At 45.5% G+C, this 21,961-nt stretch overlaps 2 long non-coding RNA genes across 2 annotated transcripts; one reads left to right on the forward strand and one right to left on the reverse strand.

Moving 5' to 3' along the window:
* The first annotated feature begins 1,001 nt into the window (after window positions 1–1,001).
* LOC129384849 (uncharacterized) lies at window positions 1,002–2,061 on the forward strand. The gene is made up of 2 exons (XR_008612472.2): window positions 1,002–1,212; window positions 1,243–2,061. It is a non-coding gene; the product is annotated as an uncharacterized lncRNA (long non-coding RNA).
* Window positions 2,062–4,862: 2,801 nt separating this feature from the next.
* Window positions 4,863–21,569, reverse strand: LOC140218430 (uncharacterized). Its single transcript, XR_011894684.1, has 2 exons — window positions 21,332–21,569; window positions 4,863–5,208 (listed from the first exon to the last, which is right to left on the reverse strand). It is a non-coding gene; the product is annotated as an uncharacterized lncRNA (long non-coding RNA).
* Between the last annotated feature and the right edge of the window lie 392 nt (window positions 21,570–21,961).

Raw genomic sequence — 21,961 nt, forward strand, 5'->3', positions numbered from 1 at the left:
ATCTCCTCTTCGACCGCAAGGATATGTAGTGAAAAAATGCTCTCTACCCCTCAAAAAGCACAACATAGGTGAGCGCGGAAGAACAGATCTTTACTCACGAATGGCATAGTAAGTGACAGACGCATACTCTTATTGGGTACAATTGTGTAGCTGTAACCTTAATAAAGGAAATTTTTGCTTTGCCCGTGAAGAACGTCAAGCGTTCAAACCCTTGACCCGTGCTGTTGCTGTTTTTCTCCTCTTGCGTATGCATTTACGTTTATTGTGTGGATTGTTCTAAAGGTATCATTCAGCATGCAAAACTTTAGAAAAAATCAGTCAGCTGAAATTCCTTTTTTTTTTCATTTTTGCATGCTAAATGATGCATTTGTGTTTACTCGATAGCTTGCTCCTAAGGCATGAGCAGTTGAAGAAACACAGCAACAGAGCGAGCCAACGGTCGGAACACTTGAAGCTGGCATAGCGAAAATTTGCCTCATTTATTGGTTAGCAGCTGCACAATTGTAACCCAAAATAATATGAGTCTTACACTTACAATATACTATTCGAAAGTAAAGAAATTTCTGTGGCTCCCGCGCTCACCTTAGGTGCGCCTTTTTTGGGAGTAGGTGGCATTACTTTGTCTTCATATCCTGGAGGTCGAACAGGAGATGTTGCGGTACGCGTAAGGCTTAAGTTGCCTGCAACACGCAATGTTGCTTTTTTTTTCTTGGGCTGAAAGGGACACAGGGACACACTTTGCCCTGGAAACCGCACGAGTTGGACACGTGAACTATTTCGAAGCTCAAACGCGTGTAAAGGCAGCCTCCGAAATGGACTGACTGAGGGACGTCCTCCGCGAGAGCGCACATTTCTCCGCGCATGGTTGTAGGCTGCCTAATACGGCCACAGAAAGAAGCGCGCAAGAAGGAGGAGGCGCAAGCAGAAAGAAGCCCGAAAGAAAGAAGAGCCGCATCCCCGTTGCTAGGCGACGCCGGCTATACGGAGTATGCGCAGCCCGGTGGCGCATTTACATTCGCTCGCCTGTGCAGCCGGTCGACTGCAGTGCCGCCCCCGCGGCACCAAAGGGAACTATGTATCTAGGTAACTTTTCGCCCTAGGGGAGCCTAGGTCCCTAGTTGTCGTGCAAAAAACGCGCCTAGCTCCTGAAACGCCCTAGTCCCCATGCGCGCGCGTGCGAGGCCCATAGAAGTATGCGCTAGCGCAGGGTTTGTGCCAACTCGCCGGAGCGACAGCATAAAGTTAGTCTTTATTCTATGGCGACAGGGTGCACGCAAGCAGCACGACCACGAACGAAGCGATACAAGGTGGAACAGCGCGTTTTACGGCAATCGAAGCTGTGTGTGTGTGACGAAGGTGTATGCGCAAAATAGCACGACCACGAACGAAGGTGGAACATCGCGTTTTGGCGTTTAGCGTGCGCAGAGCAATCGAGTTGCGTGTGTGACGCGTTTGTTCGCGCAAACAGCACGACCACGAACGAAGCGATACAAGGTGGAACAGCGCGTGTTGCACAATCGAGTTGTGTGTGTGCGTGTGTGACGCGTTTGTTATGCGCAAAGAGCACGACGACGATCGTCTTCTAACTGCGCCAGAGCAAACCGATTGTTGAGTACTACATACGTATTGCGCGGGCGTTAAAACTAGAGAAACACGGGATTGCGACGCGACCAGCCGCAGTGTATAGGACTGTACGTACGTACGTACGTACGTTTTTTAATGTGGCCAATCTTAAAAGGACGATGGCATTTCTGCACCGGCGGAGAAGTGGGAAATCGTGATTAAATTTGGCCGATCATTGTCAAAAGCAAAGGCTTACCCTTAATTAGGGGTTATCCCCTACCTTCTACTGAAACTGCAGCCTCTAGTAGGCTTCATGCACTTTTGTAGTCATGACACCATACGACGATACCCTCTGACGTGGGGCCCAGACTACTGGAGAGCTGGTTGATCAAGCTTGCTCAATATACTTGACCTTTTGTTCTTTCATTATGCTACAGTGCTAGAGCGTAGTTTCTTGCTATTAGTAAACTGGCAAAACAACAAAGCATTGCTACTTTACTCCTCAGTGTTGTGGTTCTTCAGTCAATGACACTAGAGGGGAAAGGAATCGAGATCCAAGCCAAGTGGCAAATTGTGTTTAGTCAGTCTTAAACACCCTTAACTCAATGTTTTAGATGCCTGTGTGGTTGATACCTTGTCTAGTGGAACTTCTTGCCATCCCCAAAATGTGCATAGCACCAGAGGTATAGTTTGACAGCTGTAAGCAGTGCAATTAAGGGAGTGCAGTACCTGTATTGCAGCTTTACACCAGCTAAGATATTGAAGCTTAGGAGTATGTTCATATTTCTCATCTATAGTGTGGCAAGAACTTGTAATCCGCCCTCAAGTTCTGCTGGAGCACAAGCTACTGTTGCTCTTTTGTGCAGCTAGTGTCAGCAGACAAGCTTGCAGTATTGCTAGGTAGAAAAGCACTTAGGCTTCACGACCATCCAAGTCATAAATGAATAAGTGCATGGCTAGAAGTTGTAAATTGCAAGGAACAATCCAAATGCCATTGAGCATAGTTGCGCTATTGCAATGTATCCTTCGGAGCATTGTACGAGCCATGGTGGTTCCCACATTGTGTTGAAGTGCCACACCAGTGACATATGATAATGATGCCAGCGTGATCCAGTGTGGCTGTACTTTGTTCTATAAAAACTTTTCATGTGTTTTAGATTATATTTAGTGCAGTATCTGAAAGGTTATGCGCAGATGATAGTTGACCTTGCAGCCATTTTTTCTATACAGTCCTTCACTTTCCATCAACTTCAGCAAATCATTGAAGCCCCAAAATAACACATTTAATATTGGTGTTCAGATTGAGCAGTTTCAGTTCTATGTGTATGTTTCAGAGAACTGGACCAAACATCAAGAATGAAAATTTAGCTGCCTATTGATGCTGTAGCTTTAGGCTCTGCAGGAACCATTTATCTGCAGCACCCAACTTATCCCGTATTTGATGGATCGTGACAGATGTGTGAAGAAGCACGAGTGTTATGCAGAACAGTTTTCAAGAGGTAATGAACCTCTGCCATATACATAAATAACTGGAAGCCTTCTCCTAAGGAAATGTTCGTGCTCTGCACTGTAACATCGACAAGTCCCTCCCTAAGATAAGGTGATAAAGAGAGCTGGTTTTATGAATCTGTTGTATTTCCACAATTTTAACATGGTATAAGTGAGGCCCAAGGCATAAATGGGACTGTGTGCTGTTCTGTATGCGTGCTGCGCTTATTGTACAGATCAATAGTAGCCAATCAATAGCCATTTTATTGAAGATGCAAACTGGATCATATCGTAGGGCCAACTCACTGTCAATGAAAACTGTTATACTGGCTTTCTGCACTGTTTATTGATCATGGACTTCTTGTTGGGGTGCGATTGAAGTCCCTCAAAATCTTACTTAAACTATGAATTGCAACTGGGAGAACGTGTCCGTTCATTAGGACCACACTTTTTGTATTTAGCTCTCATCATTGTAAACAGCTTCATAATGAGAGGAAGCTCAGACGAAATGCTTATTTCTTCCTCGCATCCTTCTTCTGCCTTCTTTGTAAGCACAAACTATGGCCATGTAAACTAGGTAATCTTGCATTTATCCTGTCTACATGTGCCTCTTTTGACATTCATGCCTGTATTGCCTTTTCAGTGCCTAAAAATTCCCTTTTTCCTTCTTTTCTCATGACTCCATTTTGTTAAACAAGAACCACTGAACAGTAATGAATGTGAACAGTAATGACGAAAGCATTGTGCGGAAATATGCAAGGTGATCAGGAAATGTAAAATGAGTCATACACCCGATTGTAGCAAACTGTTACAGAGAAAACCCATGCAGGTCTCTCGGAAATTCTTCACAAACCTACCACATGGTTCAGACTGCTCCTGTGATTCAGATGTCTGCGATAATACGTAAAAGTAGGTTCTCACGGGCACATCTATTCTCTAGTTCATAAAGTCTTCATTCCAGAGAGCCTCACCATGCCATAACACTAACCCCCGTATTCAGAAATGCATCTTAACTTGAAACCCATGCTTGACTCGATTTAAATGACGCCTGTCGTGAACACACCATAAGCAATGCAATGAGCATCTTGGGCACATTCACACCATACGTCATTTATATCAAGTCAAGCATGAGCTTCAAGATGTATTGCTGAATACGGCGGTAAGACTTGATAAAGGTTGCTATTATTTGTCCAATGTTTCAGTTTTCTCAAGAATATCTAGCTTTTTCTGAATGCTACCAATTCTTGCTTCATTCTCCTTTTCACCACATGTGCTTCATGGCAATCTCTTTCATCTTTCCATCCCTTCTCCTTTCCCATGCTGTTGGCCAACGTGCAGGTGTTGTCTATGCGCTAGACAGTTACGATGTGGTCAGCAGGCTTTGCATTTCTCTGTCAACCAATTTCTCTCTTTGCTTTTGTGATCAAGTCTGCCTGACCCTTAGCTTACTGTATACAATGAAAACAAAGCCTTTTTTTTCATGAAATGGGCAAGCACTTGCATCTCTTGCAAAGGATCTTCTAGTAAAGCTTCTCGTTCCTGCAATCACACTGAACATGCATATCCATCATAATTTTTATGCATCTAAAACGCACCGCCAGAAAGAGTAACAAAAACCAGCTATATTTTCAGATAACACTTGTGGCTAAGAAAGCAAACCAACACCAATTATGGGTGGTCTCCATTTTTTTTTTCAACATGCAAGGAGCATTGTGCACACACCTCTCAAGCATAAATGGAGCACTTATGAGCCATGATGCCTCAATGGCTCCCATGTCTAATCACCCAAAAGTAGGCAGGCCAAACATAAATTTGTTTTTTGGAAATTCCGTTTATTATAGCTAAAACTTTATCTTGAAAACACAAAAAGTAGTCTTCATTTCAAGACCGTGCAACCTCTGGCTGTATTTTGCAGAGCATGAAAACATAAAAATATACTAAATTGAAATGGCAACAGCAAAGAAACACTGGCTTCCATCTTCTGCAATGCAGAAGAGAGTGACACTGTACACAGTAATCCAAAGTATGGACCCAACTTGGTCGTAGCATACATGCTCTGTGCTGATGTCTCTTTAATTAGAACTGAAGTGTGGCATCCACTACTCGCCTGTGTCGTCAAAGGCCATTTCATGTTGCCACACATTCTTTATCCGCTACCTGAAACGATTACATTACACCATGAGGATGACAAAGCTCACATGCATTAGAGGAAAATTGGTTGGCTATCTTGTCTCCCATACAACTCCGCCAAATACCTGCAATTAGTGTAAGTATGCTAGTTCCTTGCACTGTTTCCCATAACATCTTTGTTGAAGGTACTGGGTAACAATATCTCAATCACTTCACAAACTGCGGATATTATTGTTAATTTTTAAAGCGAACAGCTTTATTTGCCTCTCGACAGCACATGGCATAATTTGTTTAATGTAAAAGGTTGAAGCAATTCATCGGCATGCGCTTCACAATGTGCCTTGCAAAGATTCCTCATTAGCAAATATACTGTTTCGAGAGTTTTCATTTCAGTTTGCTGACACAATGACAAGAGACAGGAGGGAAGCTATGAAGCTGCTTGTCTCTCCACACAAAAAGCCAGCACCTATAGACTCTGCTAAAGATGTGCTTCTCAAAATCTGGCTACTCCTTGACCAATCTGTGCAAAAATGTTAAATATGTGAGTCAGAAGCTATGTCAATCAGGCTGCTGCCACTCAAAGGGCAAAGCTCCTTGAAACAGCAAAGCTCAAAAAAGAAGGAAAGAAGAGCACGTGTGAATGTTTCATGCTTTATCATGTAGAATAAAGGTTTCACCAACGCCAGGAATGCCACGCATCAGTGCCAGCGGGAACATCGTCTTGAGAATGGCTCCTTGATTTGGATTACATATTTCAACTAACAATTCTGCTGTATTGATTTATAGGTTGTATTTATGAAATCAGCAGCAATTCTGCTCGTACAGTTTGAGAAATACGCCAAAATTGATGCATGGTTCTTTCACATAAGAATTTGAAGGATAAATTCTAGGAAGCGTTAAAAGGCAGAAACAGTGTTCGAAGGTGTCAGAATGAGGGCCATGAAATGAGGTCCTTGACTAACCGAACAGTGCCGCTGCTGCAGACATTTTAAGCATGAAATGCTTTTAGCTCCTGTTGTCAGCCATCTTCAATGAACCAAAAGCCAGAGTCATTATCCTGTCACTCAAACCAGCTCATCCGGGCAAACAGTCAAGACTGCAATACATATGCTAGTTACTTCCCAAACATGTTACAAAAAATATTGCTTCTGAGTTCTAAATATTTGCTCACAATATCACTCAAGCTGTAACTTCTAGTACGCTGAAGTTTTATTGGTCACTTCTAATAGCGACGTTCAGAGGCAGATACAAGGCACTGTACACTTGATTGTCATTTTTTGGCACTGAGACACAGTTGCTTGTGCTCTTTTCAATGCCAGCAGTCCGCGAGGTCCACGGCGCATCTGGTGGACCGAGACGAGACTTGCAATGGGGTTCTGTCTTTGACAGGAAACTTGCTTCCATATGGACCAGTGTACAGTTGCGTGGTGGGGTGGGGTGTGCCGTTGGGAAGGTACGCTACACCCATTTTAAGATTGTGGCTAGTATCATCTACAATCAATCTGCTTTGTTGGCAGCCATTTCGTGCTTACATCCACTCTCGATTACAGGAGAGCCAGTATTTTTTAGTGTCACCAGAACAGCCTGAAGATGCTCATACAAAATTCTCCAAAGAGCGCAAGCGCTTCGGAGCTTTTTTAGTCTGTACATTCCAGCTATCTGAAATGAATCCAAGAAAGTAGTGGATGTTAAGGATATGATCATAGAGCTATGGCATATTACTTCGAGGTAGATGAAGTGGTACACGTAGGTGTCTTGTGTATTCTATTTCAGTGATAACATCATAGTGAACTGTTGGATAGTGTTCAGGAGAGATGCCGCACTAGTGCAGCCAGCATCAAGTGCAATCAAAATGTGGCTTTGCTGTTGCTCAAAGCAGATATTACATTCGCCCTACAGCAGAAAGGAAACGAAGCAACACCTTCAAGAAGGCAGTCCCCAAACAGCAAAAAAAAAAAAAAGGTTGGAGGACACTTAAGCTGCGCCTTTAAGAGTGGAACACGATAGCATTAAAAGATCCCTGGCTGCTTCTCACGCTTCCGGGCAGCTGCAGCTTATGCTTCTGTAATGTTTTCCTGGAAATGCTGGTGGCAAACGCTATGCACGAAGGCGAGCTTTCTGGGGTGTGCCACTCCTAAGACAGACCTGAAATGGCAGCTGGAAAAAGGGTTTGTGTTTGAGTTTCTGCACAACAGAATTATGTTTTCTCGCATATTCAAATTACAATCCAACGCCATCATGTCTCGAGGTTGTGTGCAAGTCATACTTTATGAATTTTTCACACATTCTACTTTGAGAATTTTAATTCGTTCAGTAACGCCTATATGCCACGTGGAGGGCCTGCATGAATCGGGATGCATGGTTTGGGATTAATTTTCTCATGAAAAAGGTGGCCAACACCACTGCTGGATTTTCAGCGACATGGGGCCCTGAGCACTACGGCTGTTAATATTGTGAATCAGTTCCAGGCCAACAGCGCATGTGCCATGCACAAAAAAAATCAAAGTAGATGCACTTGCGCACTTCCCAAACATTTTTTTGCAAGAAAGGCAGAGGAAAAACCTATGCTGCTAAGACATCAGATGAGTAATATGTAAAACATGCAATATAAAGTTCAATTGTACACCCGACAAGGACTATATGGTAACGTAGATTGGAGACGGAGTCTTGCAGAATATACGCTTCTCTTTAATGGCGGGCCAGAACAAGAGCGTGCAGCTTACGCACTTCATCGTCTTTAGTGGCACCGACCTTTGCGCGCGCCGTCCTGCGGTGCAGGAGCCCCACATCTTTGTGTCAATTGCCTCCCATGAGAAAAGCGACCGTCTCGGTCGCGTCAAAAAGTTATTTCAGTGACATAAGAAATGGAGCTCCTCAGGTGCATCTCGGCATTCACGTATGCGCATAGTATGGTTTCATGCGCACTACGTGAACAACTTCAGCGGGAGGACGACGACAGAGTGAACTGGGGTCAGAACTGTAGGGGACCACTTCGTAGGTCATGTCACAGAGGCGGCGTGTAACCTTGTAAGGACGAAAATACCGGCGAATCAACTTTTTTGAGAGTCCACGGCGGCGGACAGGCATTCAGACCCACACGCAGCCGCCGGTATTGTAATGGATGTCGCGTCGACCCTAGTTGTATCGAAGGGTGTCAGGGCTATTATCAGCCAGTGGTAGAATGGCGTCAAGTGTTGACCTGACGTGGCGCCCGTATACAAGTTTGAACGGCGTAAACTGTGTAGTCTCCTGTACAGCAGTGTTATACACGAAAGTCACATAGGGTAAGATCGCGTCCCACGTCTTGTGCTCTACGTCGACATACACGGAGAACAAATCAGCCAGCGTTCTGTTCAGACGTTCCGTTAATCCATTGGTTTGAGGGTGATATGCAGTGCTCTTGTGGTGAGAGCTATGCGTCAGCTGGAGAACATCCTGCATAAGTTCCACTGTAAATGCTGTACCGCGGTCAGTGATGAGAACAGACGGTGCACCATGTCGTAGGACGATGTGGCGTACAAAGAACTTGGCCACTTCATATGAATTTGCTTGCGGAATAGCTTCAGTTTCGGCGTACCGGGTTAAGTAGTCGGTAGCGACGACTATCCATCTGTTGCGCGAAGAGGTCACTGGGAACGGTCCAAGTAGATCCATTCTATTTGTTGGAACGGTGCTTGAGGAAGGTCCACAGGATGGAGAAAGCCAGTCGGTTTAACTGGTGCTTTCTTGCGGCGCTGACAGTCGCGGCAGGTCTTCATGTACAGTTGCACAGAGGAATAAAGCCGGAGCCAGTAATACTTCTGTCGTATCCTTGCCTAAAGTCTTGGCGAATCCCAGGTGTCCCGCACATGGCTCATCATGGCAGGCTCGCAAAATGTCGTGGCGTAGTGCCGATGGCACGACAAGGAGGTACGTATTTGGGCCGCTTCCGCAGTTTTTCCTGTAAAAGATGTTGTTGTACAAGTAGTATGATGATAAGCCGCGCACGAGCGAGCGGGGTAAAACACCTTCAACTCCTTGGAGGTGTTTGATCCGCGGCAGCAGCTCAGCGTCAGCGCGCTGGTGCTCAGCCATCTTTATGGCGTCGATAACGCCGACAAATGGCAAGTCATGGTCAGGGTCCGATGAGGTCGTAGAGAGTGGTGCACGTGACAACCAGTCAGCGTCACTGTGCTTCCTGCCAGATCAGTAGACAACTGTAATATCATACTCTTGTAAGCGCAGGCTCCAATGGGCTAGTCTGCCTGAAGGATCTATTGAGGTTGGCAAGCCAGCACAGGGCGTGGTTGATCGCTGACAGCGTTAAAGGGTTTACCGTACAAGTAGGGTCAGAATTTGCCAATTGCCCACACAACCGCTAAGCATTCCTTTTCAGTAGTTGAGTAGTTTTTCTCAGCCTTGGTGAGACTGCGGCTTGCATAAGCAACGGTGCGTTCCGCACCAGCTTGCCACTGCACAAGTGCCGAGACTCGCATTGCTGGAGTCAGTATGGATTTCAGTGTCAGCGTCTTCGTCGAAATGAGCAAGTATCGGGGCCTCTTGCAAACGCGCAATTCATTGAAAGACTGCTGCTGCTCATCCGCCCAAATGAAAGGCGCATCATCGTATGTAAGCCCTGTCAGAGGCTCAGCAATTCTCGAGAAGCCCTTGACGAAGCGCCCATAATATGCGCACAAACTAAGGAAGCGTTGGACAGCCTTCTTGTCTGTGGGTGGTGAAAACTCAGCGACGGCAGCTAACTTGTCGGGGTCTGGTCGGACGCCTTGAGGACCAACGACATGGCTAAAAAATTTGAGCTCTTGGAACCTGAAGTACCATTTCTCAGGCTTGATGGTGAGGCCGGCAGTATGGATCGCAGTGAGGACACTCTCGAGTCATGTGAGATGTTCGTCAAACGTGCTCGAGAACACGACGACATCGTCCAAGTATACGAGGCAGGTTTGCCATTTGAGTTGAGCAAGCACGGTATGCTGGTGGTATTAAAGGTGGCAGGTGAGGAACAGAGACCGAAGGGGAGAACTCTGAACTCATAAAGCCCATCAGGTGTCACAAATGCTGTTTTTTCACGATCCTGTTCATCAACTTCGATTTGCCAATATCCTGATTTAAGATCCAACAAAGAAAAAAACTTGGCATGTTGTAGACGATCCATTGCGTCGTCGATGTGTGGCAATGAATAAACATCACGCTTGGTGACACGGTTCAACTTTCTGTAATCTACACAGAAGCGTAGTGTGTTGTCTTTCTTTCTGACGAACACTGCAGGGGAGGCCCTCGGGCTGGTGGATGGCTGGATCACGTCGTCTTGGAGCATCTCTTTCACCTGATGCTTGATCGCTTCCCTTTCCACTGGAGACCCTCTGTAAGGATGCTGACAGACAGGACGTGCAGACTCGTCCGTAATAATGTGGTGCTTTGTGATGGACGTGCGCCGCACTTTGGATGACGTTGAAAAACAGTCCACAAATTCATTCACAAGACTCAGTAGACGGTCTTTCTGATGGTCTGGCAGAGCGGCGTTAAAGTGAATCTGTTCTTTTAGGCTGGGTAACCCAGATTGCTGAGACGATGCGGTTTCCAATGTGGCAATGTCAGTAACGTTAGTGATTTCGCGAGGAAATGAGCTCAGTTCAGCCATTTCGTTCGTCGCGGTACATGCCGATACTTGTTGCTAAAGTTTGTTAGCAAAATGACTGAACATTTGTTTTGCACCCGAAGAAGCCCTCTGGCTATACAAATGTGGCGCTCAAGAAGCAGGGGCATGTTTGCCTCAGCAATTCCTTCGGCGGCGTCCTCCATGTCGCATCGGACAAGGGTAAGCACGCTACTCTTGGGTGGCAACGTGATGTGATCGTCAGTTACGCAAAGTGCGATGTCACGGTCGTTGTCATTAGTGTTCGCCATGGCTTGCGTAGTCGTGAAGCTGACTCTAGACTCTTGCAGGTCGATGAAGGCCCTGTTCGCCTCAAGGAAATTCATGCCGAGTATAAGGTCCTTTGAACATTCACGAAGAATGACGAAGTCGCCGATGTACGTGAAGCCCTGCATGTTGACTCGTGCCGTGCACCGACCCATTGGAGTTATGAGATGCCCTCCTGCAGTACGAATCCGAGTTCCGGTCCATTGCGTCGAAACTTTGTTCAGCATACACGCGAGATTCTGGCTCATGACAGACGTGTCTGCACCCATGTCGATTAACGCCGTGACTTCGTGGTCATCTATGGTAACTCGTACGTCGCAGGATACTGACACGGAACTACACTGCTTTCTCTGCATCTCAATTACGTCATATCGCGGTCGTCGTAGTGGAGGATCTTCAGCGTTCGCAACGTCAGCAACCTCACCTGCGCAGGTCGCTGGACTCAGTTTTCCTGGGAGGCAGGGCTGGGTGAGCGACGCCTCGTTGCTCTCGATGTGAAGAGGGGGCTGGAAGACCGGTTTCGGGCAGGTGACGGTGACCGGGGTTTAAGGAATCGTGGAGCAAACAAGGTCCTGGCCTCTGCGAGGTATGCTTCAAACTCCAGGGGGCGTTCACCATTGCACGGGCACGGTGCATTCAGTGAAAATCCAAGGAGCCCAGCTCGACGGTAAGGACACGCAATGTAGAGGTGATCAGCTTCATCGCAATAAAAACACAAGGGCCTCCGGTCTGCGGTGCGCCATACGTCGCTCTTGCGGGGTGGTCGTGTTTCAGCCATGAATGGCGTGCGGCGAGGCCTGAAGTCGCCAGTTGCTTGTTCAACGGCGTGCACACCATGAAAGTCCGGGACGTCGCTCACATCGCGAAAAATACGAACTCCACGTTGCTTCCGCATACGACATGCAAGGTTGTGGCTGCCATACCTCGTGCTGTGGTGTCTCGCTTCACTCTGGGACTTCGACTGACTGCCTGATTTCCTCCCGGACGACCTCAGCCAGATCGAGCCGCTGTACCGATGCTGGAGCCACCTGAAGATTTTGAAGCTACTCTCGAACGATAAACCTAATGAGCTTCCGCAAGGCGTCGGTATTGTCCAGGGGTATAGCGAGAGAGTCACGCGATAGGGTCGACATGTCGCGGTTCTGCCTTCGCTGCTGCAGTGCCTTTTCCATTGATACGGCTTCCGCGAGAAACTCTGCAACAGTCTTTGGTGGGTTGCATATTAGGGCACCGAATAACTCTTGCTTGACACTGCGCATCAAGTTCCTGAGCTTCTTTTCTTCCGGCATGGATAGATCCGCGCGTCGGAAAAGTCGGCATATATCTTCGAGAAACATTGCGACGCTTTCATTCGGCCTCTGTACTCTCGCCTGAATTGCAGATTCAGCTCGCTCCTTGTGATCGAAGCTGTCGTATGTACCGATTAGCTGTTGTCAGAATTCGTCCCATGTCGATAGGGTCCGCCTCACGATTCTCAAACCATGTCCACACATAGTCCTTGAGGGCAAAGTAGCCGTTCCGTAGCTTGCGCTCTGGAGTCCAGCCGTTGAATTCTGCAACACGCTCAAAGTGATCGAGCCAGTCCTCTACATCCTCAAAGGTGTCCCCATGGAAGGACGTGGGGATTTGTGGCTGGTTGAGGACGACCTCGGTCGGCGCGGTCGAGGAAGATGGAACCGATGTATTCGTCCTTCTTACTTGACTGCGTAGAGGCTCATGCTCAGACGGCAGTCCTTGAAGTCGGCAGCTTGTCCGTACTTGCACAGTAGTCAGCTTGACCGGACTTCGTACTGGGTTTGTAGACGGTGTTCGATCTGGGAGTGGTAGCACGTACCCCGCACCTCCACCAGAAAAATGTAACGCAGATTGGAGACGGAGTCTTGCAAAATATACGCTTCTCTTTAATAGGGGGCCAGAACAAGAGCGTGCAGCTTACGCACTTCGTGTTTCATAGCGCCGACCTTTGCGCGCGCCGTTCTGCGGTGCGGGAGCCCCACATCTTTGTGTCAATATGCACCAATTGCACGCTGAATTGACGTCAACTCAGGGTGAAGGTCGTATTCCAAGTTCTACCTGGTGTTGTCTACAGGCAACAAACGCACTGCTGAAGAAGCTTACACAAACATTTTTCATTTTCCTTCACTGTCTTTAGTCTCTGTGTATTTTCTACATTTCCACCAAACCTAAATGTTTTCCCTGGGGTTTTTCATGTTTCATCCCTAACAGTTAATGCTCATTACAGTGTTAAAGATGTTTGCATGCTTTTTTCTTCTATGCACCACACTTAAAGAAGAGCCATCCTGTCAGCCACCTAGGTCTACTCCTTTTGCTCAACTACATTTTGGAGCCCAATGACGAGAAAGACTTCTCTAGCATACCTGAAGGTGATGAAGTAGAACAGGATTAGCGGCTGCGTGAGATATTTGAAGACATAATGATTTTTTTTCCAGACAAGATTTGAAACATAAGTTCCAAATTTATTAGCTTTCTTTTACCATTTTTTATAAGGCTATTGAGTAAAACCATCTTCATCTTCAATTACTGACTGAATTAATCTTTCATAGTAGCAACATTCTTGTATCATATAGCGTGTGTTGATGTTGGGCAGTGTTTTCACAATAACAGCCTTTAGAGAGTTTTTATCTATGTGTAGCTGTTCGTCAGTCTCCTTCCCAGTAACACCTGCCATACATAGTGGCATGCAGATTGAAGTGTTCGGAACTAGGAATGCTACATTGAGGTTGATGTGGCTTCAGAAATTTACCACCAGACACTCGTGAGCCATGCAGGGGTTGTGGAAGCAAATAAATTACATAGGGTGGTGCCTAATGACATCGTGCCCAAAAAGCTTTACTATGTCACCTACGGCTGCTTGGCTAAGGCCATAATCGGCTTTTGAGGGTTCTCACTCGTATCACCCCCTATCTCCCGGAGGAACTGAACCACTTGAGTGGCACCTTGCCACGGGCATCAGTTATTTCTTTTTGTCAGAGATGATTATTAGACACGATTTCTTGTATCAACCTGAAAACAATGTGGTTCGTGACATTTCAAGAAGGTGGTGATCTCCAAGTTACTGTGGTCACTGTGTAAGGCGACTAGCACAACATCAAGTTCCATCTCGTGCATCAGGCAGAATGCTGCTATTTCCAAATAAATTTGCTAAATAGGTCACAGAGGTGATTGTGAAGGTGAAGTCGAGCGCTTACAGATTGAGAATGTTAATGGTTAAGGAGATTCAAAGCCGCATCCTCAAATACTTTGCGCAGCTTGCATGACAATGTTGAAACTCAAGCCTGCGTCCTTTGGACTAATATTTCACTGTTTTGTATGGCTACTTTTATAGAGGACAAAAGCCAAACTTCTCCAGGTTTAAGATTGGTTTTACGACAGCTATGACAGAGCCAACTCCTTGGTGCACGCTTATGGTAGTGGTGACGAAGCCATCAGGAGCACTCTACACTTTTATGGATTATACAAAAACTGAACAAGCAAGTTCTATGAGCATCATATCCAATTCCTGCAGTAGCGCATACCCTTCAGATACTACGAGTCACAGCTTGGCGTATGAAAAATTGATGCCCAAATTCAGGGTTTTGGCAAATCCCTGAGAAATGACGGAAAGTTCTTGACCACCTTTACAGCACCATTTCATTGGTTTCACTTTAACTGCTCATGCGATTTGGTATCTGGCGTGCCCCAGATCAAATACAATGGTATATGAATGATATTCATCCAGAACTCACATGTGTTGCTTGTCATATGGTCGAGGTTATCAGTTGATGCTCAACTAAACAGCAACACAACAAACTCTGCAGTACATTTGAGGGCACCCACTGTGCAAGAGCTGCCATCAACAAAGAGAAATGTAAGTTTGGCATCACAATAATATCCTACTTGGGGCATATCATGAACGAAAACAAGCTCAAAGCTGTCACAGACATGCCAAGACCATCCTCCAGAACTACAGCTGCTAATGGGCATGACCACCTATCTAGGTTTATTCGCTCCTAACATGACAAACACTACACCCATTGCCCAGCATGCTGTTTTCAAAGCATGGTTTATCTGGAACCCACACAGGTTCAAGAATTCTCAAAATGGAAAGAAATACTTTCTTCAGATCCAGTGCTTGGCTGGCGCTCCTCAAAATGAGAAACCAGCTGCTAATCACAGCTGATGCTTTGTGCTGTGGTCTAGTTGCAGTGCTCAGCCAAAAGCAAGACGATGGGCAACATGTTACTAGATATGCCTCAAGATATTTTGCAGAGACAGAATGCCTGGCTATGCCTAGATACAGTATAGAAAGAAGTGCTTTCTTTCTTGCAAGCTTGAGATAAATTCTATAAATGGGGCAACAATCTGTTTCCCAAATCATAAAATGCACACATGATTGATACATTATGAGGCATAATGTACATGTTAGGCAAAGACTTTCCCGCAGCTGATACACTGTCAAGTTCTCATGTGAAGGAGAATAACAGGCACCAGAAGGGCCTACCAAGATTGAAGGCTATGCATGCTGCCTCTCCCCACCTTCTTTACAAGAACTGAAGAAAGAACAAGTACTAGATTAATGCTGCTGCCAACTTCGCATCTTCACTTGAAAGAGCTGGCCAAGGTGTTGCAAAGTCTGAAAGAATTCTGGCTTCACAAGGACGATGTAGTCCAAGACATGTTGATATTGTGGCAATAAAACCATCGCGCCCAAGAAGCTACAGGAGCTTACCCACCCAGCACTTCTCACTTGAAGGCCACTTTGGAATCAATAAATGCCTAGCAAGACGACAAAGTACTGCATCATAAATACATACAAACAGCAAATGTCTTCAAGTCATGTCATGCATGCTAGCACCACAGGGCTAAGAGAAGGGTGACACTCCTGCAACTGGGATTCTGAGAAAAGCTGTTACAGAAGTTCACCATGGACATATTTTCTATTGGAGGGGTGTGGTGGCTCATCATAACAAAATACTAGTAAGGGTATCCTGAGCTAGTACTGGCTAGTTTGACAGGACCTGTGGTTGTGACTCAATGCCTCATTGTTTTCACAAGGCGTGCAATAGTGTAGTGGCCGTGAACCACAACAAACTGTAGCTTGGAAAAGGGCACAGCTCGCTGTTCGCAGAATTCATAAGAATTCCAACAAATGGCATGCAGTCCACACTACCGACACCGCAGTGATCTCACAGAAGCCACTGTAAACTTATCCAAGAACTCCCTTGAGACGTCAGGTGATGCCTACAAGACACGATTATAGACTGAGCCTTCTGAAATATAGCTCCTCGTTAGTGCAAATGCTTACGAGCCGAAGGCTTAGGACTACACTTCTAGCTACTGCAGACAGCTTCTTTCCACAACTCCCGGACCGGAGGAAAATGAAAGTGCATGAGCAAAAGTGCTGGCAGAAACAGAAAACTTAATCTGATGTTGGGCATGGCATGCAAGATCTACCCAATTTGTATCCAGACATTAATGTCCGAGTAGTTGACCTGGAAAATGCAGGCACACTTCAGCAGCCAGGAGATAAGCCCAGGTCATAGTGGATAGAGACGGACAAAAGGACCATTCATCTCAAACAGGACACAACCAGTGCCACTGCCTCTGGCTACATAATCAAGGGTTCGACGAAAGTTCGTCTGATCAGGCATGGAAACGGGGAAAAAAAAGAAAATGTGATCTAAGAAATAATAGTCACACGACTATTATTTGCCAAACATGCGCAGGAACATAGTCACAAGATTGACTGGGACAATGCCACTGTTGTTGCCAAAGCAAAGAACATGTCATCCCGGCGGCTGCTAGAATCGCTAATCATTCAATCAACGCCAGCTACGATGAACCAGACACCAGGGACTATGCCTGCCATTTACGCATGTTTGTTACGTCACGTGCTGGCTACATAAGTGACCACGATTTCCTGTCCAACTCAGTGAACAAGGAGCCCGTATGCAGTTCCAAAACGTCGGGTTATACATCAGACTTGGTCAGTGACCATGAACCCCCTTTCACGTCTCTGGCTAAGGGAGAACACAAGCAGCCACAAGACTGTACCAAAGAGGTTCCGTTTTGTAGAGATCCTGGGCATCAACACCATAGAAGTGGACAATGCATAACACCAACTAAGCAGTAAGCAACATGACCCTTTTTATACAGGGAAAGATGTGCTACAAAGATGCTCGTACTACTGTAAGGCTAATGTGCATGCTTGTAGAAAATGATCACAATAAAAAACTCACCTCTTGCCTTGTGCTCAATGTTGAGGCTACTATTCTGAATCACAATTACTTTATCCCACCTAGCTAACAGTTTGCCAAATCTCAAAGAGGTTTTAATAAGAATCTTGTCTCGACTACCCGAAACGCCAGTCTGTGTAGTAGTGTTACACAGTGTTGGGTTCAAATCGGCCATAATCATGAATCCGAATGAACTTGCCCACATTTCAGTTATTCTGCAAAAGTATTTGGCATCACTTCGTTGCTTCTATACGCACTGAGGCAATCACAGCTGTGAAACACATTTAGGTCGTACTGAAGATGTTTTCGGATTCCTGATTAATAAGAATACAGCTGGTAACGTAGAGGACTTCTATAGCATTAGCGAGAGGGTGGCAGGTCTCGTTGCGACACTTAATAAGAGGTACAAATTGAAGGTCGTACAGGTCTACGCCCCTACATCCAGTCATGATGACCAGGAAGTCGAAAGCTTCTATGAAGACATGGAATCGGCGATGGGTAAAGTCAAAACAAAATACACTATACTGATGGGCGACTTCAATGCCAAGGTAGGCAAGAAGCAGGCTGGAGACAAGTCAGTGGGGGAATGTGGCATAGACACTAAAAATAGCAGGGGAGAGTTACTAGTAGACTTTGCAGAACAGAATAATATGCGGATAATTAATACCTTCTTCTGCAAGCGGGACAGCCGAAAGTGCACGTGAAGAAGCCAGAATGATGAGACTAGAAATGAAATAGACTTTATACTCAGCGCAAACCCTGGCATCATACAAGATGTGGACGTGCTCGGCAAGGTGCGCTGCAGTGACCATAGGATGGTAAGAACTCGAATTAGCCTAGACTTGAGGAGAAAATAGAAGCTGGTACATAAGAAGCCGATCAATGAGTTAGCGATAAGAGGGAAAATCGAGGAATTCCGGATCAAGCTACAGAACAGGCATTCGGCTTTGACTCAGGAAGAGGACCTTAGTGTTGAAGCAATGTACGACAATCTTGTGGGCATCATTAAAAAGTGCGCAATAGAAGTCGGTGGTAACTCCGTTAGACAGGATACCAGTAAGCTATCGCAGGAGATGAAAGATCTGATCAAGACACGTCAATGTATGAAAGCCTCTAACCCTACAGCTAGAATAGAACTGGCAGAACTTTCGAAGTTAATCAACAAGCGTAAGACAGCTGACATAAGTATGATATGGATAGAATTGAACATGCTCTCAGGAACGGAGGAAGCCCAAAAGCAGTGAAGAAGAAACTAGGAATTGGCAAGAATCAGATCTATGCGTTAAGAGATAAAGCCGGCAATATCATTACCAATATGGATGAAATAGTTCAAGTGGCTGAGGAGTTCTATAGAGATTTATACAGCACCAGTGACACCCACGACGATAATGGAAGAGAGAATCGCCTAGTGGAATTCCAAATCCCAAAGGTAACGCCGCAAGAAGTAAAGAAAGCCTTGGGAGCTATGCAAAGGGGGAAGGCAGCTGGGGTGGATTACGTAACAGCAGATTTGTTGAAGGATGGTGGGCAGATTGTTCTAGAAAAACTGGCCACCCTGTATACGCAACGCCTCATGACCTCGAGCGTACCGGAATCTTGGAAGAACGCTAACATAATCCTAACCCATAAGCAATGGGACGCCAAAGACTTTAAAAATTCTAGACCGATAAGCTTACTGTCCATTGCCTACAAAGTATTTACTAAGGTAATCGCAAATAGAATCTGGAACACCTTAGACTTCTGTCAACCAAAGGACCAGGCAGGATTCCGTAAAGGCTACTCAACAATAGACCACATTCACACTATCAATCAGGTGATAGAGAAATGTGCAGAATATAACCAACCATTATATATAGCTTTCACTGATTACGAGAAAGCGTTTGATTCAATCGAAACCTCAGCAGTCATGGAGGCATTACGGAATCAGGGTGTACACGAGCCGTATGTAAAAATACTGAAAGATATAATGCTTCACATCAACCATGGTCCTCCATAAAGAAAGCAACAAAATCCCAGTAAAGAAAGGATTCAGGCAGGGAGATATGATCGCTGCAATGCTATTCACAGCGTGCTTACAGGAGGTATACAAAGACCTGCTGGATTGGGAAGAATCGGGGATAAGAGTTAATGGAGAATACTTTAGTAAATTGCGATTCGCTGATGATATTGCCTTGCTTAGTAGCTCAGGGGACCAATTGCAATGCATGCTCACTGATCTGGAGAGGCAAAGCAGAAGGGTGGGTCTAAAAATTAATCTGCAGAAAACTGTTTAACAGTCTCGGTAGAGAACAGCAGTTTACGATAGGTTGCGAGGTACTGGAAGTGGTAAGGAAATACATCTACTTAGGGCAGGTAGTGATCGCGGATCCGGATCATGAGACTGAAATAATCAGAAGAATAAGAATGGGCTGGGGTGCGTTTGGCAGACATTCTCAGATCATGAACAGCAGTTTGCCATTATCCCTCAAGAGAAAAGTGTATAACAGCTGTGTCTTACCAGTACTGACGTAGGGGGCAGAAACCTGGAGGTTTACGAAAAGGGTTCTACTTGAATTGAGGACGACGCAACGAGCTATGGAAAGAAGAATGATGGGTATAATGTTAAGGGATAAGAAATGAGCAGATTGGGTGAGGGAACAAATGCGAGTTAATGACATCTTAGTTGAAATCAAGAAAAAGAAATGGGCATGGGCAGGACATGTAATGAAAAGGGAAGATAACCAATGGTCATAAAGGGTTACGGACTGGATTCCAAGGGAAGGGAAGCGTAGCAGGGGGCGGCAGAAAGTTAGGTGGGCGGATGAGATTAAGACGTTTGCAGGGACGGCATGGCCACAATTGGTACATGACCGGGGTTGTTGGAGAAGTATGGGAGAGGCCTTTGTCCTGCAGTGGGCGTAACCAGGCTGATGATGATGATGAAGATGTCAAAGGCCATGTAACATATGTGCTGAAAGGAGCAATGACAACTTACGACATTGACAGATGCCATTCAAATGAGCGTTGCTGTGCCAGTCGAAATTGCTGCTTTGACATTGGCTAAACTTGAGACAGAATAGCATGAGGCAAAGTGAAAAGAGAACAAAGGTGCATTTTTGGAGGTACATCGCCTCATTGCTCCAATGCCCAAGTATTTGATAATTCATTAATACAATGCGACGGCCTACGCAAAGCCACGTTTGGATGAACCAATGTCTGCTTTCAAACAACACAAAATTCCACTTTTTCACGCACTAACCAAGAACTGGCAGGTTTGAGGATTTACGAGTGTCAAGAAATATTGAATCTGTCATTCATATGTGTACACTTTGTCGCATTATCTTCGTATTATCAAGTGTATGCTTGAAAGCGCAGACACTAGTGCTGGCTTGCTAGCTAAACGCACTTTCAAGTGGCAGCTGGTGATAGAAATCTTCGAGCATTTGTCTATAAAATCGTTCGCGTAGATTTCGCTATATGCTCATGCGCTTTCACTGCAACGCACTGCGTGACCTCTGCCTGTCAGGCCAAGCAGAAGAGCGCCAAGGGACGAAAATTGTTCATTTGGCACTGTAAATACGTATGTCTCTATTATAGTGTGCCTGTATATATACTTCGGCGACGGCAATGATGCCAGCGCTTGCAACAGTCGGCCAATTTAAAGAGCGTGTCACAGCGTTCGCTCTCCATGTGTACAATCTAACACGGCGAGTCTCTTTTTGCATGCGGAAGCAGCCTTCTGGATCTAAAAACACTGATATCGCGCGCGCAACAGAACAAAGGGGCGGTAGTGCGCATAAGGTTAAAATCGTAGTCCGCAAGATATGGGCTATAAATAACGGCTCAAACACGTTACAGATGGGTGTCAATTTAAGGCGTGCAGAGCATTTAAAGCGTACTTTTAGCGAGGACTTCAGGCGGCGTGAAAAATGATGCCTATTCATGCATAAATAACACAAAAAAAAATTATGTGCGCCCCAGATGAGTTGAAAGTGGTCGCAAACAGCTACCTTACCTGTCTATGTGAATGACAGGTGCAGCCTCTGAGCTTCTATACGATCTCTATTCGGTATTCTATTGGGTACAAGAAAGAGTTATTACGCGGAAGGATAAGGAACAGCTTGGGATAACCAAGAAAGCTTAGATGTACCATCGAAGCTCCCATGTTACGCTCACGTCCACGCTCACATCCAATTGACAGGAAGCCGCCATGACACATTTTGACTACCGGAAACAGATGGCGCTTAGAGCCCTAGAATGTTAGAGTTACGTTAAAAAATGTTGAAACAGTTTTTCGTTTAAAACATTTTACGTATTGCTTATTTTAACTACCAGTTTTCGTTCCCTGTCCAAAGAATTGCCAACAAAAAGTACGATTTACAAACGGTTTATTATCACGAATGGCAGCGAAAACCGAAACCGAAACTAGGGCGACGCCCTCGTTGTGGGTACAGTTTTATTAACCTCGATCAATGCCTCGATGATAGTGCAACGAAGCCAGAACATATGTGTACAAGGGCGATGGGTGCTACATTCATAAGAACAATATCTCGACATTGGACAATGCTGCATAACATAAGCTTGCAGCTGTAGTTTTCACACATAATTTTTACACATGGTACGCTTCGGTTCTTTTCGGATTTAC

The sequence above is a fragment of the Dermacentor andersoni genome, chromosome 5, assembly GCF_023375885.2.
Source record: "Dermacentor andersoni chromosome 5, qqDerAnde1_hic_scaffold, whole genome shotgun sequence".
NCBI classification, from domain to species: domain Eukaryota; kingdom Metazoa; phylum Arthropoda; class Arachnida; order Ixodida; family Ixodidae; genus Dermacentor; species Dermacentor andersoni.